This window comes from Archocentrus centrarchus, chromosome 9 (genome assembly GCF_007364275.1).
Source record: "Archocentrus centrarchus isolate MPI-CPG fArcCen1 chromosome 9, fArcCen1, whole genome shotgun sequence".
Taxonomy (NCBI): Eukaryota; Metazoa; Chordata; class Actinopteri; order Cichliformes; family Cichlidae; genus Archocentrus; species Archocentrus centrarchus.
The window spans coordinates 26,288,780-26,304,019 of record NC_044354.1 but is presented as its reverse complement, the minus strand read 5'-3'; positions in this window follow the sequence as shown (position 1 = coordinate 26,304,019).

Below are 15,240 nucleotides of genomic sequence, written 5' to 3'. Positions count from 1 at the left end.
ATAAACATGTGCCAAATCAAACATGGGGAGCTACCTGCTATAGTCATGCATTTTTTTAAAAGAAGCGAGCACCCAAAAGTAGCTTATTGTGATTAAAATATGAGTTTATGATATTTGGAAACCATTTCACTCTTTTTATTTATTTTACATGCATCTCAACTATAATCTATGCTGCACATGGTTCTTCACAGGGCCGCTGTAAGAAAGCTGATGTTTTCTTGCTAAACCTAATTTCTCCAAAAATTGTTGCTTTGGTTGTTGGCAAATCATGCCCAAAGGAATCTCGCATTACGCTCTCTCTGACATTTGTAATGTCCTGTGTGGGCTGAGGAACAAATATGGACCGTGCCAACCTCCCTTTTAGCAATCAAAACCAAACTGGTGTCCCTCCAGCCATTGTACTCATCGATGTGATACATTCCCATCCTAGAACTCACACACGTTTACAACAGGAAAACATATGCAAGAATTGATCTCTAGGCAGTGTGTAAATGAATAATTATTTACCTGGAACAACTGGTTTGCTGGGGTCTGTACATGCTGCCAATGATTTCAGAACTGGCCACCTCCAGGATATGGAATAATCTGCATCACCGATCGACCACATCTCTCATCACACCATATAGAGATAATAGGCACTTATCCCAGAGACACAAAATTCAGTAAACTCCACAACTCCATCCCACTGACTGAATGGGCAGTTTGGGTTTGAAGGAAAATAGATACAACTGAAACACCCATACATGAAAGACCTCAAAAGGCCTGGTGTTAATCACAGCACAGTGTGACTTGTTTTTTATTTTCCTTGAGGTAAAGAGGGCATTAAATGGAGGATTATGAAAATATGGATGGTAATAAATGTCAAACAAATGTAAGGAATCAACCTCTGACTACTTTTGCATTCACTACAAGCCATGCTACAAGCAAAACTGAAGCTAAGCCATCAGCAGAACATGGTCAGAGATGTATTTTTAGAAGAGAAAAGGAAGGACACGCAGATATTTGTATAATTTCTGATTCTATACACGTTTGCTCTATGCTTCTTCTCTGATTGGAAGGCAGCCTCCATCACATGACTTAGTATCGTGTGTATATATACAATTAGTCCTGCTTTGTTTGGTTAAGTCTGAAGAAGGGCAATTTATGGCCCGAAACGTCACTCGTTTGTTAAGGTTTGTCTCCTATTAAATACTATTCAGGAGCTTTGTCGGTGTGTGGACCCTTTTCTCTGTTTCCATAGATGTATTTTTCTCTTTCTTTTTTTTTCAGAGCAGTAAATATTGTTGTAACATGTCATTCTATTCAGGACTTACAGGATTTCAGACATCTGACTTCGCTGCTCACACATACTTCAGGAACCACTGGAGTTCTTCATATGTGGAGTTTTCTCATTGCCACATTCTGTTGACAGCTTAGGTTATTAAGTTGATGGTTGAATCACACAAAATCCATCCTGTCAGCAAGACTTCACAGTCACCCTGTAACAGATGGTGATGTTGTATCCAACATGGTAGGACACCTTCTTTTTTTTTTAATAATAAACTGCCCTAATGCTCAACTAATGCTGACATGGCACTAAAATTTATCCACATTTAAAAGCATGAAATTACACACAAAATATTATCATAGGAAACAAATCCTCTTGGACCAGCTCCTCTCTGGGAGCAGGTGCTTCATTGAGTAGATTAAGTCCCAGCTGTGTCCAGTATTCTTTGTGTTGTCCTTATTTTTTTTTGTATCTAAGAAGACAGCAAATGTCTCCACACTGCCCTGTGTTTTAATGAACATCCCATTCTTAATCCATAGGGTTTAATATGATTTCGGCCCCCTTTGCAGCTACAACAGCTTCAACTCTTTGTGGAATTCTTTCCACATATACATGGAGAAATGGACAGACATCTACAGGCCAGGCAACAGCAACCTGATCGGACCCACTACGCTGGTGCAGTGGCTCCTGGGGTCCTCCTGGTCCACGACAGTGTGCAGCCCAGGCAAGTTCTTTCACACCAAACTCAGTCATCCATGTCTTTATGGACCTGCTTTGTGCACTGGTATGCCCATCACCAAACTGTTCCCACAAAGTTAGCAGCATAAAATTGTCCAAAATGTCTTGGGATCCTGAAGCATTAAGAGTTCCTTTCACTGGAACTAAGGGGCCGAGCCCAACTCCTGAAAAACAATATTCAATTCAATTTTATTTACATAGTGCCATATCACAACAGTTGCCTCAAGGCACTTTATATTGTAAGGTAAAGACCCTACAATAACACAGAGAAAACCACAACAATGACCCCCCTTTGAGCAAGCACTTGGTGACAGTGGGAAGGAAAAACTCTCTATTAACAGAAAGAAACCTCCAGCAGAACCAGGCTCAGGGAGGGGCAGTCATCTGCTGCATGTGGTTGTGGGTGAGGGAGGGAAACAGGACACATCATGGAAGAGAGCCAGAGATCAATAACTAATGATCAAAAGGAAGAGTGGGGTATGAACAGAGTGGCAAAAGGTGAGTAAAGAAGAAATACTCAGTGCATTTTGGGAACCACCCCAGCAGCCTAGGCCTATTGCAGTGTAACTAAGTGAGGGTTCAGGGTCACCTGATCAAGCCCTAACTATAAGCTTTATCAAAAAGGAAAGTTAGAAATATCCTTTCTAAGAGTGATGCTGAAAAGCTGATTTATGCATTTATTACTCCTTGGCTTACCCGTCTTCTGTGGAACCAGCTCCCAGCTGGAGACTGAAACCCTCTCTGTTTTTAAGATTAGGTTTAAAATTTTAGAAATATTGCGCAATTGCAAAAAAGCAGTCCCACGTATTTGTTTAATATGTGCATTGAAGGACATATCCTGATCAAAAATGACTCCAAGATTCCTCACAGTGTTACTGGAGGCCAAAGTAATGCCATCCAGAGTAAGTATCTGATTAGACTCCATGTTTCTATGGTTTTAAGGGTCAAGTACAATAACTTCAGTTTTATCTGAATTTAGAAGCAGGACATTAGAGCTCACCCAGGCCTTTATGTCTTTAAAACATTCCTGCATTCTAACTAATTGGTGTGTATCATGACCTTAGTGTGTGATGAACAAATTACATGAACAAATTGGAGTCTATTAGATAAATATGATTCAAACCACTGCAGAGCAGTACCTTTAATAGCTATGGCATGCACTAATCTCTGTATTATAATATTATGATCAACAGAATTGAAAGCTGCACTGAGGTCTAGCAGAAGCAACATATTGTCAGAGGCCATAAGAATATCATTAGTAAGTGATGAACTCTGAAACCTGACTGAAACTCTTCAAATAAACCACCCTACACCATGGAAACCTATTCCATGAAGCTCTCTCCGCACTGTTCTTGAGCTAATCTGAAGGCCACACAAAGTTTGAAGGTCTGTAGTGATTGACTCTGTAGAAAGTTGGCGACCTCTGTGTGCTATATGCCTCGCTCTGTGATTTTACTTGGCTGAATTGCTGTTGTTCCCAATCGTTTCCATTGGAATTCACTGAGATCCTGAGAGCGACCCATTCTTTCACAAATGTTTGTTGAAGCAGTCTGAATGCCTAGGTGCTTGGCTTTACACACCTGTGGCCATGGAAGTGATTGGAACACCTGAATTCCATGATTTGAATGGGTGAGTGAATACTTTTGGCATTATAGTGTGTAATCACAGGAGGCTGAAGATTTGCACCCTTTAACATTTATAGACAATCTCAGAATAATCTATGTTCTGATTTCCTTTGAGATTATTTCTCATCATGTCTCTTGGTGGAGATTTACAAAAAGAACTGAACAATTAAAGCAAAAACAGAAGGAAGTTTCTGCGATTTGTTCTTCTGATATCACAGCGTCAGAGGGAAAACTGACAGAAATGTGGATACTGGTTGAGAGAATCAAGAGAGCACAACTATTTGTTGTTAGCAGTTATTCATCTGATAAAATGTAATTATTTTCTTGAGCCAACAAAAGAAATTTAAAATTAAACATACTTAGTGCTGATATGTTGGAATCAAGACAAGAAAATGACAGACTTAAAATGGCTCTGACAGTTTTATGTCCACTTTACATCAAAAGATGAAAATGTCATGATTTTGTGACAGTGGACCTGATTGAAAAGTTTGCTGTAAGTTAGTTGCAGGTTTGAGACTTTATTCTATAAACTTTTGTTTTCCCTCTGGAGGTTTTCTGACTCTATTTTTTGACTTAAATCTGCCCATCCTCTGCAGTCCCCATTGCTGTTTTTCCCCACACTATTTTTGCAACATCTGTTGTGTCTTTTATTTGGGCCCTCTATTTAAACTACTTCCTTTTTAGTTTCACAACTGTTCAGTGGAGTATGGCATTTAGACCTGCCAGACCTTTTTAATGATCCCTATTCTGACTCTGTTCGTGGCCCACAAATAATAGATTAACTTTTGGCATTCAGCTACATTTGTTGGCAGTGAGGAGTCCTGTCTGATGCCCAGACAGACAGGACGACAGAATTATTCCAGGATGTGTGGCTCAATAGTGAAACCACCATAAGACATAGCCATCTGATGATGTGGAAACCCAAAACACTAGAACACTATCTTCCAGCTTCCAACTGCCTCAGATATTGCTGACCTCATCCAGAAATCCAAGCTCTCCACACATCTGCTTGATCTTATCCCCACAGCTCTGGTCAAATCCTGCCTCTCCTCTCTCCCCTCCTTCATATCTGCCATCATTCACAATTCTCTTACTGCTGGAATTTTTCCCCATTCTCTTTAAAATTGCAGCTGTCAGCCCAATTCTGGAAAAAACCTGGCTCTGGTTCATGGTTCAAACAACCTCTCTCCATCTCAACCATCTCTAACCTACCTTTCATCTCCAAAATACACTCCCATTTAACTCAAAACAGCCAGTGTGAACAATTCTAGTCTGGTTTCCACTCGTATCACCCAGTTTTATTTTTGCCCATTTTTGTTCTATTTTAATTCTTATTCTGTGCTTTATGCATATGTAATCTGGTTTTGATCTACCTCGGTAAAGTGTCCACGGTTGTCTAGAAAGGTGCTTTCAAATAAAACGTATTATTGTTACTATTACACCATTTAAGAAAGGTGCCACATACCCTGTATAAATTAAGGCAAGCCACCTGTAATCCTATTGGCCTGAAAGTGGAGACAGCAGGCTCCTTTTCTGCAAAATTATTGTGCCAACAGAGAGAAATTATTAATTTTAGGATGGAGGATCCTTGAAGCAGTTAATATCATGTGCAAACCACCACTATAAAAACATTACACGTCTCCTAAAATTTCCGGAAACTTGTAAAACTGCATGGAACTGCTGACAAAGGCCTACAGCATACAGTTCTAAGTATAAAGACATTATCTATACAGTGGGGAGCAGTAGCAACATCAGTGTCTCCCTATTAACTTTAGAGAAGGTAAATGCATGTTTGTTACACTCATATTAAGCATAGCTTGTACACATGGACTGAGGAGCTGCCACCTCCACCAAGGTTTGAGGATACTCCCTTTTACTTTATACTACAGGCCCCATCTGCCATTTACAGCTTGATATATTTAAATACTTGCATTTATGAAGTCTGAACTTAAATCATGCCACAGTGTGAGATAAAAATAATATTATGCATCCCTTATTCTTACTGCATTTTGTGTCAATCATTCATTCCCTGTTCACTGTTGCCATACTTTGTGCTCAGTAGTTTTGGCCAAATCAATTGCAGGAATATGATGTATATTTTCAGATAGGTGATGCATTTCCTAGGAATCACACTGCTACACCAGTCAGCTGCATAAAGAGATCATAGTAGAAAGTGGACTATAAAAAACTAAATAAATAAAGCTGGTGTTGGGAAAGAGTGGCATGATTACAGAATGAAGTGTGCGATCTTTCTATTTTGATGCTGGGGATCACACTTGGTAACCAGGCGACTGACGCATGGAGATTTTCTCAGGAGTCCACATGAGTCAGAAGATCTTCAGTCTGCCAGTCATGTTAGATACAAATAAATAGTTGCAGCAAATCTGCAAATCACTATTGTGGTCCTGATAAAGTCAGGTGGACATAAAGCATCAACCCTTGCTTTTTCTTCAATGGGCAATCATCTGAACCAACTTAAAAGAAAACATTTTTATTTAGCCAAAGTATTTTTTATTTAACTCATGGTACATATATCAAAATTTAGAAGTATTTTAAAGATTGTTATTAAATCACCATATACTCTGATAGTAGTGTGTAGTTCAACAAGGTGTTTGACTTACGTGAACCTAAACAGCATTTTTACCCCTTACCCCAACCTGCCTGCACACTCGCTCGCCTGCTACCTAGGCGCTTTCAGTTTGGCCAGCTGAAGATCTTGTTGCAAATGAGCTGCTGTAAATAAATCTTTAGAACTGTTAGTGTATTTGCCTCTTGTTGTGACAACAACATGACACCATTCCAGCTAATTCAAAACTCAGCTGCCTGACCATATCGCTCCCATCTCACATCCAAGTTAATTCAACACACTGAGAAATCTAAAGGCAATGAAATCCAAAACACAGGGAGGCAAGAGAAAATAACTAGGGACATGCAGGAACATGAGGGACAAACATGATGCCCACTAAATGCCCACTAAATACACACTGGGCAGAAAAGGGTGAGAGGGTACAGGTCAATCACACAGTTTGAGGGCTGGCGAAAAAACAAAGAAGGAAGAAAAAATACAAAGGAAGAGGGGAAAAAAGGATTTGTGGCACAAAGATTACAAAGACCGTGAAGATAGTAGCAGGCCAAGCACTGGTCTCTGTGTGATAAAGTAAAGCTGTTTTATGTGAGGTGCTATCATCAGAGAACACATTATCTTGTGTCTGGGAGACTGAATAGTATAAGCTGACCCCTGAACTCCTCTGCAGACTTCCATTTGAGAGAAGTAGAGCAGCAGCAGGAGACTCTGCAAACTGAAAGTGAACCTCAGGAGCTCACCTCAGTATTCCTTCAGTGCAGATGCTCTCGAAAACCCCCAGGAGTGAGATATGTGTTTATAATCCACTTTCTTTCATTGCAACAATAACTTATCAGGATATTGACACATTTTACAAAACAAAAAAAAAAAACAAAAAAAAAACTAAATCCTATATGAAACCTCCAAATGAATTGCTGGTACTTTGTTTTGGGCTTTTAAAATGCAATGTTCCAAACACTGAAAATCCCCTAAAGCTTTGATTCATCAATGAAGTATTAAATTAAAACAAAAGAAATGTTCTGCTTTAGTTTTTCCCCTAACCCATTTCCTTGATCTAACTACTCACAGTTGACAAAGGTCATGATCAACTTAGCATTTTGTGTTTCTCTTTGACTGCACAATAACATTTGAAGCTAAATGGCAGCGAGATCCATCTCTGCTGACTCTGAGCAGATTATCCAGGTGAAGTTAATAATGATACATAATAAGGCTGGCTGGTTCAGTCTGGCACAACTCATCACAGACCTCTGACTCCAATTATGACCTCACACTTTCTCACAGACTGGTGAGTGAGAATGCAGCTGTGATAGCTCTTGAATGCAGACACTGTATGATCATAATCCAAGTGTAGATAACAGATTATTTGAAATTAGTCTTCCTGACATCCTGACAACATCCTTAACATACATTTCTAAAATATTTATGACTGTTCTAATAAAGTGTCATTTGGACACTTAAGTTGCTTTTAATGAAAGCTGAGATTGTTTTGAATGACTGTAAACAATTTCTAAAACAAGAGAACTTTTATAGTCCTGAGTCCTGACTCAGGTTTGAGGGTTTTTTTTTGGTCTTTGTCCATCCATCCATCCATCCATCCATCCATCCATCCTCTTCTGCTTATCCGGGGCCGGGTTGTGGCGGCAGAGAAGCCCAGGCTTCACTCTCCCTAGCCACCTCCTCCAGCTCATCCGGAGGGACCCCAAGGCGTTCCCAGGCAAGCCGAGAGATATAATCTCCCCAGCGTGTCCTGGGTATACCACGGGGCCTCCTCCCGGTGGGACATGCCTGGAACACCTCACCCAAGAGGCGGCCAGGAGGCATCTTAATCAGATGCCCGAGCCACCTCAACTGGGTCCTTTTGATGTGGAGGAGCAGTGGCTCTACTCTGAGCCCCTCCCGGATGGCCGCACTCCTCACCTTATCTCTAAGGGAGAGGCCAGCCACCCTTCAAAGGAAACTCATTTCTGCCGCTTGTATTCGCGATCTTATTCTTTCAGTCACTACCCAAAGCTCGTGACCATAGGTGAGGGTAGGAACGTAGATCGATCGGTAAATCGAGAGCTTCGCTTTTACACTAAGCTCCCTCTTCACTACGACAGACCGGTGCAGCGTCTGCATCACTGCAGTAGCAGCCCCGATCCGTCTGTCGATCTCCTGCTCCTGTATGCCCTCTACACGCATGACTGTACTCCCACCCACCCCTCGAAGGTCCAGCAAAGGCTTCACTTTCTGTGGGTGTTGCAGAGGTGTCAGCTAGAGGAGAACCTACTTGTGTCTTTTTACAGGTCCACCACTGAGTCGGTACTGACACACATTCAACATAAATTGCCTTAAAGGTGCAGCCATAGTTTACCCTTGTTGAGGATTATTTTGTTATGTTCAGTGATTCAGCTTTTTCTCTCTCTCATGCTTTATGTTGTGTTTAACCTCTTGACCGTGCACATAGTAGAGATGCAGGCATGTGGGACCTCCCTAACAGAGGGAGTCCTGGTTTCTGTCTTGATACCTCCGTCTCCAACACAGACGAGACTTGTTTGCCCAAACTGCTACATATATCTTGCTGAACTATGTTTGAGCTGTATAGGATAACAGGATGGGGCTGTACAATGTAACATGATACGTCTAAGGTTTTGCATAAGTAAGGTCTGTCTCCTTTGTCTCTTTGAATTCCTCATAGTACTGCTGCTTTCTTTTGTACATTTTCAAAAGACAACTCTGGCAGTAGACTTTTTTATGGCATGCACTAAAATTTCCACAACACCCATTATTTTCTGAACTTCCTATTTCTTGTCTACTTGAATGTCACACTAAAAGATTCACAAATTTATGACATCATACAAACAGAATTTCATTGGCAACTTATTGTCTCTTTAGCATATAGAACATAACAGGAAAGACAGAATTAAAACTGTTAGTATTCTCCCCAGTATTGGGGTCATTCCTCAAAAAAAGTAATCTATTACATACTACTCATTACTCACAAATAAAAAAAAGTCATGCATTGCATTAGCTACTCTCTGAAGAGAGTAATTTGTTACACTACTGGTTACATTACTTTTGCAGTACTACATAATGTGATTAGAAATGCATTCCCACATAATTACCACCTACCAACATAAATATTTCTTTTAGTGTCTGAGTATGAACATATAGCTGACACCGAAAACAAAGTTGAAAACCAGCCCATAAAGACGTCAAAGCAATTGTGTAGGTATGCAGGCAGTCTGAGTTAGCACTGAGTTAGCACAGAAAAAAGTCTATTCAGGAAGGCGGAAAAACAGTCTCGGGGCTAAAACAAGAATTAATATGATATATGATGATATATGAAGAAAATCACCAGGACTGCTTGCTACGTAAATATGAACCACAGCTGAAGAAAAAAGATACAGAACTGCAATGCAAACTGGATCAGCAGGTTGGATCCAGTTAATTTAGATCTAATGACGTTATGCAGAAACTCCACAGGTGTCAGTGGGAGTCGGCACCAGAAAAAGCAGTTCCTGGCAGCACAGGGACTCCATCTTATGTTCATCAATTCCATTCATCACTAATTACAGCCAATTAAGTATTATTGTGATCACTGTGGTAATTTATAATTTAATGCAGTTTTACCTCAAGCTCAATGTGCCCACAGACCTGAATTAGTGCTTTTCAGTTACACACAAAGATCACAGCTGGTCAGCCAGGAATCTTTAATTACGTGTCACATGACATGACATATCTGCCACATGACAAAAAAAAATGCTATATAGCCATCCTATGTATGGCTTGCATATATATATATATATATATATATATATATATATATATATATATATATATATATATATATATATATATATATATATATATATATATATATATATATATATATGGAAATGGAGAATGGAGAATATGATGTAAATATAACTGATGAGAAAAATGTCCCAGGTGGTAAACTCCTTGACACATACATATGCGGTACACATCATAACTGCGTTCAGATACATTTTAAATGCATGTTCCTCCACTCTGTCCCCCCATTACTGTTTAAACCAGATCAGATGGCCTTGTGCTCCATGTGGACCTGTAGAGCCTCCTCTCATTAGACAAAGGCCGGCAGTGATGTAGTGATTATACTCAGCATACTGGCAGTACTTTTGACCCTCGAGTCAGGGTGGTGGCATGTGTGTTAGTGTGCAGGTTGTGCAGCACCTGATGTTCCTTGTAGTATATCAACCAGGAGCCCGTTGTAGTGATAATCACCAATGCAGTCAATGCAGGGCATTATTATATGGAGCCACAGTGTGGTGCTTTCCATTCAGCACTCATTAGATAATAAAAGGGAAGGGATCTGCCCTCTGGCCTGTTTTAGATTGAGATGAAACAGAGGTGACCTGTCCTGCAGTAGGTATGTAAGAAAGTTATATCAATCAAAAGTTTTCTTAAAGAAAGTAAACAGAATCAGCACGCAGCATTATCTTCTCCTGTATCAAAGGAAAGGAACATAGCCCTCAGGTCGCTGTTCATCTGAAAACTGGTGCTGATTAAGAGATATCACTGCCTGTCTGAAGGATCTCAGCTCCTTCATTCTGAGCCACTTTCCAGCAGGCCTCTCGTAATTGGGATCAGGGTCTTTACCGCTATCTGCACTTCAACAAGCGGCTCTCTTAACACCCATAGTCTGCGTTATCGCCACCTTGAGCTTTTCCTCGCTCTGTGCCCTTTCTGTATCGATCTGCAGTGAAAAACTTTCTACTTTCTACTTGCTGCACCTAATGCAGGAGATGGGACAACAATCTGAATCATTTTTGCCGATACTTGCGTCATGTATGCACTAGTCAGATGAACTCTTAATTGCCCAAAGGCCGGCTGTCAATCAAGAATTGAGTCCTTGACTGGCTTGTGTTTATTTTATTTGTGGCCTCAGCACATCTATGTTAGTGATTCCTTGGAAAGTGAGGAAAGTAATCACTAACAGGCTCGCTGTCAGATTTTTGAGGGCCATGTTGACTCAGCATATCAATCTCAGCTTTCATTAGTGCTTCCCTTCAAAGTGTAACACAGTTCAGGCTGTCACTGCTGTCAGAGAAAACATGCTGTTATTATTGGCTGTCTTGGGGTACATCTAACTGACAGAGTAGAACTGATTATAACTCAAATACACCCTAGAAAATGGTACCTGCTGCACCAAACCAAAATCCCAAAACACAAGGTGCAGAAATAATCCAAGATATGAAGAGACAAAATACATAGAGCTGCGCAAATATGAGCAGGCTAACAACACGGCGTTACAAAGAAAACATGCTATACACACTTGCCATTCACTTCATTATTTACCAGACTGGACCCAGTTTTGCCTTCATTATTTGTGGCGTAGATTCAATCTTTGTGAACTGTAACCTCCATGTCCTGTTCTTAGTGGACAGGAGTGGCATGTGTGAGCTGCTCATCTGCTTCAAGTTTTGGCATGTTGTGCATTCAGAGATGCTTTTCTGCATACCTTGGTTGTAACAAGTGATAATTTCAGTTACTGTTACCTTCCTATCAGCTCAAAACAGTCTGGCCATTCTCCTCCTGCATCAACAAGGCATTCTCACCCAGAGAACTGCCACTCACTGGATATTTTCTCTTTTTCGGACTATTCTCTGTAAACTCTAGAGATGATTGTGTGGGGAAAATCCAGCAAATCAGCAGTTTCTAAAATACTCAGACCAGCCTCTCTGGCACCAACTACCATGCCACATTCAAAGTCAGTTAAGATCATCTTTTTTCCCCCATTCTGATGGTCCATTTCAACTTCAGTAGGTCATCTTGAACATGGCTACATGCACAAATGCATTGCATTTCTATCCCATGACTGATTGATTAGATATTTGTGTTACGAACACTTTAACAGGCTCTGTGTGTGCTCACATTAAAATGGGAGTTTTGTGGGTCATGCAACTCTTCTTCCACATGAAATGATCACTATGAGTACCACCTACTCCAATCAGAGACGTTATCAGCTACTGCTGCTGCTGATAAAACCGTGATTAAACATATTATAACATATTATAACATAATAAGATAAGACATAACAACTTGCACATATAAAATGTATTCCCCCAGCAGAGAATGCGATTAAGCAAAACAGTGAAAAGTGGGGCGTTGAACATAGTCTGCTCCCGACCAGGTTATGTGTTCAGCATAAATTACCAGGGTGATTTTGCTAGGCAAAAAGAGAGGCACTTTCATGACACAGGAAACTCTGACTTTAGGCTCAACACAGCTTGCTAAGTCATTAATCTGGCTTTGTACTACACCCCTCAGGTGTACATAATGAAGTGACTGGTGACTGTATGCACACACACACACACACTGAGGGCTAATTAGGAAGTGAAGACAGTGTGGCAAAGCTGATCATAATCAAAATGATCACAAGGAGGAAGTAAAACTCAGGGAACAATGGAAGTAGAAAGGAAACGAATGCTGGGCTCCACCTTTGCTAATTCAGTTCACTCAACTGGAAGCCTCCAAGTATTTGTGCTGTTGTTGCCTTTGGGAAAAATATTCAACCTATTTACTGTATCTGACAGATAATTTAACAACCCCTCCAAAAGATTTTTAACTCAGTTTTGTGTTTTATTAGTCTGTTACTTATCACTGAATAGCGAGTATCTGTGTCTGTACTTTGGACGTGTACAGTTTATGGATGCAGCTTTCCAACCAAACTAGCTAGTTGTAGCTGGTAACTTAGCGCTTCATAATCTCATGATGACTCATATATGGTGACTTCTGGCTACATTAATCTTTTATATGTTGTGGTCTGTGTTCACAGTTCTGAACATAGACCGCACAATCTCTGCCTTGAGATTTTAAAGTTGCCTGTGCTGTTGTAGTAACTTGAAAAGGCCTCGGTGTGCTTCAGAAGATCATACAGTGGCACAGTTATCCTACAGCTTGCCAAGAAAGACTGTACTTCACTGATTTTGAATGGCTACATTGAAGGGCTCTTGCTACTTTTCACCTTGAAATCTGTGGCTTGGTGTATATTTGTGTGTAGAAAAAGCAGACACTTCTATCCAAGTCTCGCCCTCTACACATCTGACCAATTGCTATGCGAAGTGGATATACTTATCAGATTGTCTGTTTCAGTAAGGGGGATTCAGGCAGTATACTGACATCTTAACAAGCTCTTGTTTCTTTGTGGTGCCAGAAAGGCACTTCTTGTTGAGACTGAAACCCAGATATTACCATAAACTACCCAGAAGAGAGCATGAATAAAATCTGCCCTCTCTTGTTTAATTTACCTAGACATGATTTGTTTTCAAAGAGAGATTTTTAACCTTTTTCACACCAAAACATATACATATACTGGGCTTACTTATAGTACATTTCATATCTACTGTCTTTATTGGGCACCATCAAGTGTTTGTGAGCTACTCACAGATGTTCTGTGGGGTCTAAAATCTAAGCTTGGCTAGGCCACTCAAAAATCATGTAAGACTCACCCCAAAGGCAAAACATTTTTGACTGTATCCTCAAATAGCAAATAATCACCTCCCTGTATTTATTAACAAAGGCAGCATGAACAGTGGAGGGTGGATAAAAAGAGGAGGGGCGAATGGGTCAACAGAGCTGTGGGGAGGTGGGGGGGTGGAGGGTGGGGGGATCCGTTCCAATGGATGCTGACAGAATACTCGTTGATACGTAGAACACAATCTGAGACAAGGAGAAAAGAAGCAAGGGTAAGTAAATATAATGAGAGGGGTGGTCTGAGCCTGAAGCAAGGGTCAACCAAGTGTAACAATGAGCTGCTGTTACCATAAAGTGTTACTAATAATGTGGGTAAATGCTACACAGATACTGACAAACAAAACTTATACCACCACTGAATTTCGGAAAGGAATATATACATTAATTGTATGCATTTGACATCTGATATTAGTAAGATGTTTCTTCCCATTTGCTTCTCCCGGTGGCACCAGATTTGACATTAATCATCGTGCTGTAGCTGCACACACTGTATTTGCCTCATTTTAAAATTCATCAGAGCACTTTGATGACTGTCACACCAAAGTGAAAAAGCAAATAAAAGCACAGAGCTTGACTTCAGAGGTGCTTCTGCTGGGCAGCGAATATATATAATTGGTTTTGTCGGCTCAGGCCTGTGGATTTCCCTCAGCCGTCGAGCACTGTAAAATCCTTGGAATTACAATGTAAATGAACAAAAGAGTCACCCTGAGATGAGACCTAAAGACTGCAAATGACAGCAGTGGGAGATGGCTTCATTTTAGGCAGCTTTTGCACAGTTAAGTGCCGTGTTGTGGAAGCGTCAACAGGCGTGATGCATTTCCATAAAGTCATTGAAAGCTTTTGATTAATATAATTGGCTTGGCTTCAGTCACTGCACTTTTGATAATTGATAATTAAATCAAAGTAAGAGCTGCTGTTGGCCCCATTCTTTCACCAGCCTTTGTCATGAATGATTTAATGTATTCAGTTTTTTCCACAATGAGGTATTTAATGTGTTTTGTGTGACATACAATAGACTGTCAGGAGGTACTCTACAATTAGTAGACACTTCGCAGTAACATATCAAAAACCAGGAACTAAATTATTTGAAATATAGTCTGACAAGCGGGAAAACACTTAGACTGTGTGTTTTCTTGCTGAGAATGAGAAGACTTCACTATCCTGACACTGCAGTTACAGTTAATAAGCCTAACTTAGCGGATGGGAAAATGTGGGGAATTGTCCAATCATCTGAGACATTATTTAAGCTTTGTGCCTTTGTCGTACCATTGTATGTGGCAGTTTGTCTTCCTGACACATTCTTCTAGCATCTCTTTTATTCAGCCCTCTATTTTTTGTCATTGCTGTGCAGTCCAGTGTCAAAATGTTAGATGGTGAAATTCAGCATTTTTTCCTGTTATTAGACTGATGCTAAGAAGTAGTAAAACTGTAGTTTTACATGATATCAGGGCTATAAAATGCATGATTGACTTTCTGTTTAAATTCTCAGCTAAGTGTTGAAAGATTTGTCTTCTCTACCTTGTACGCCC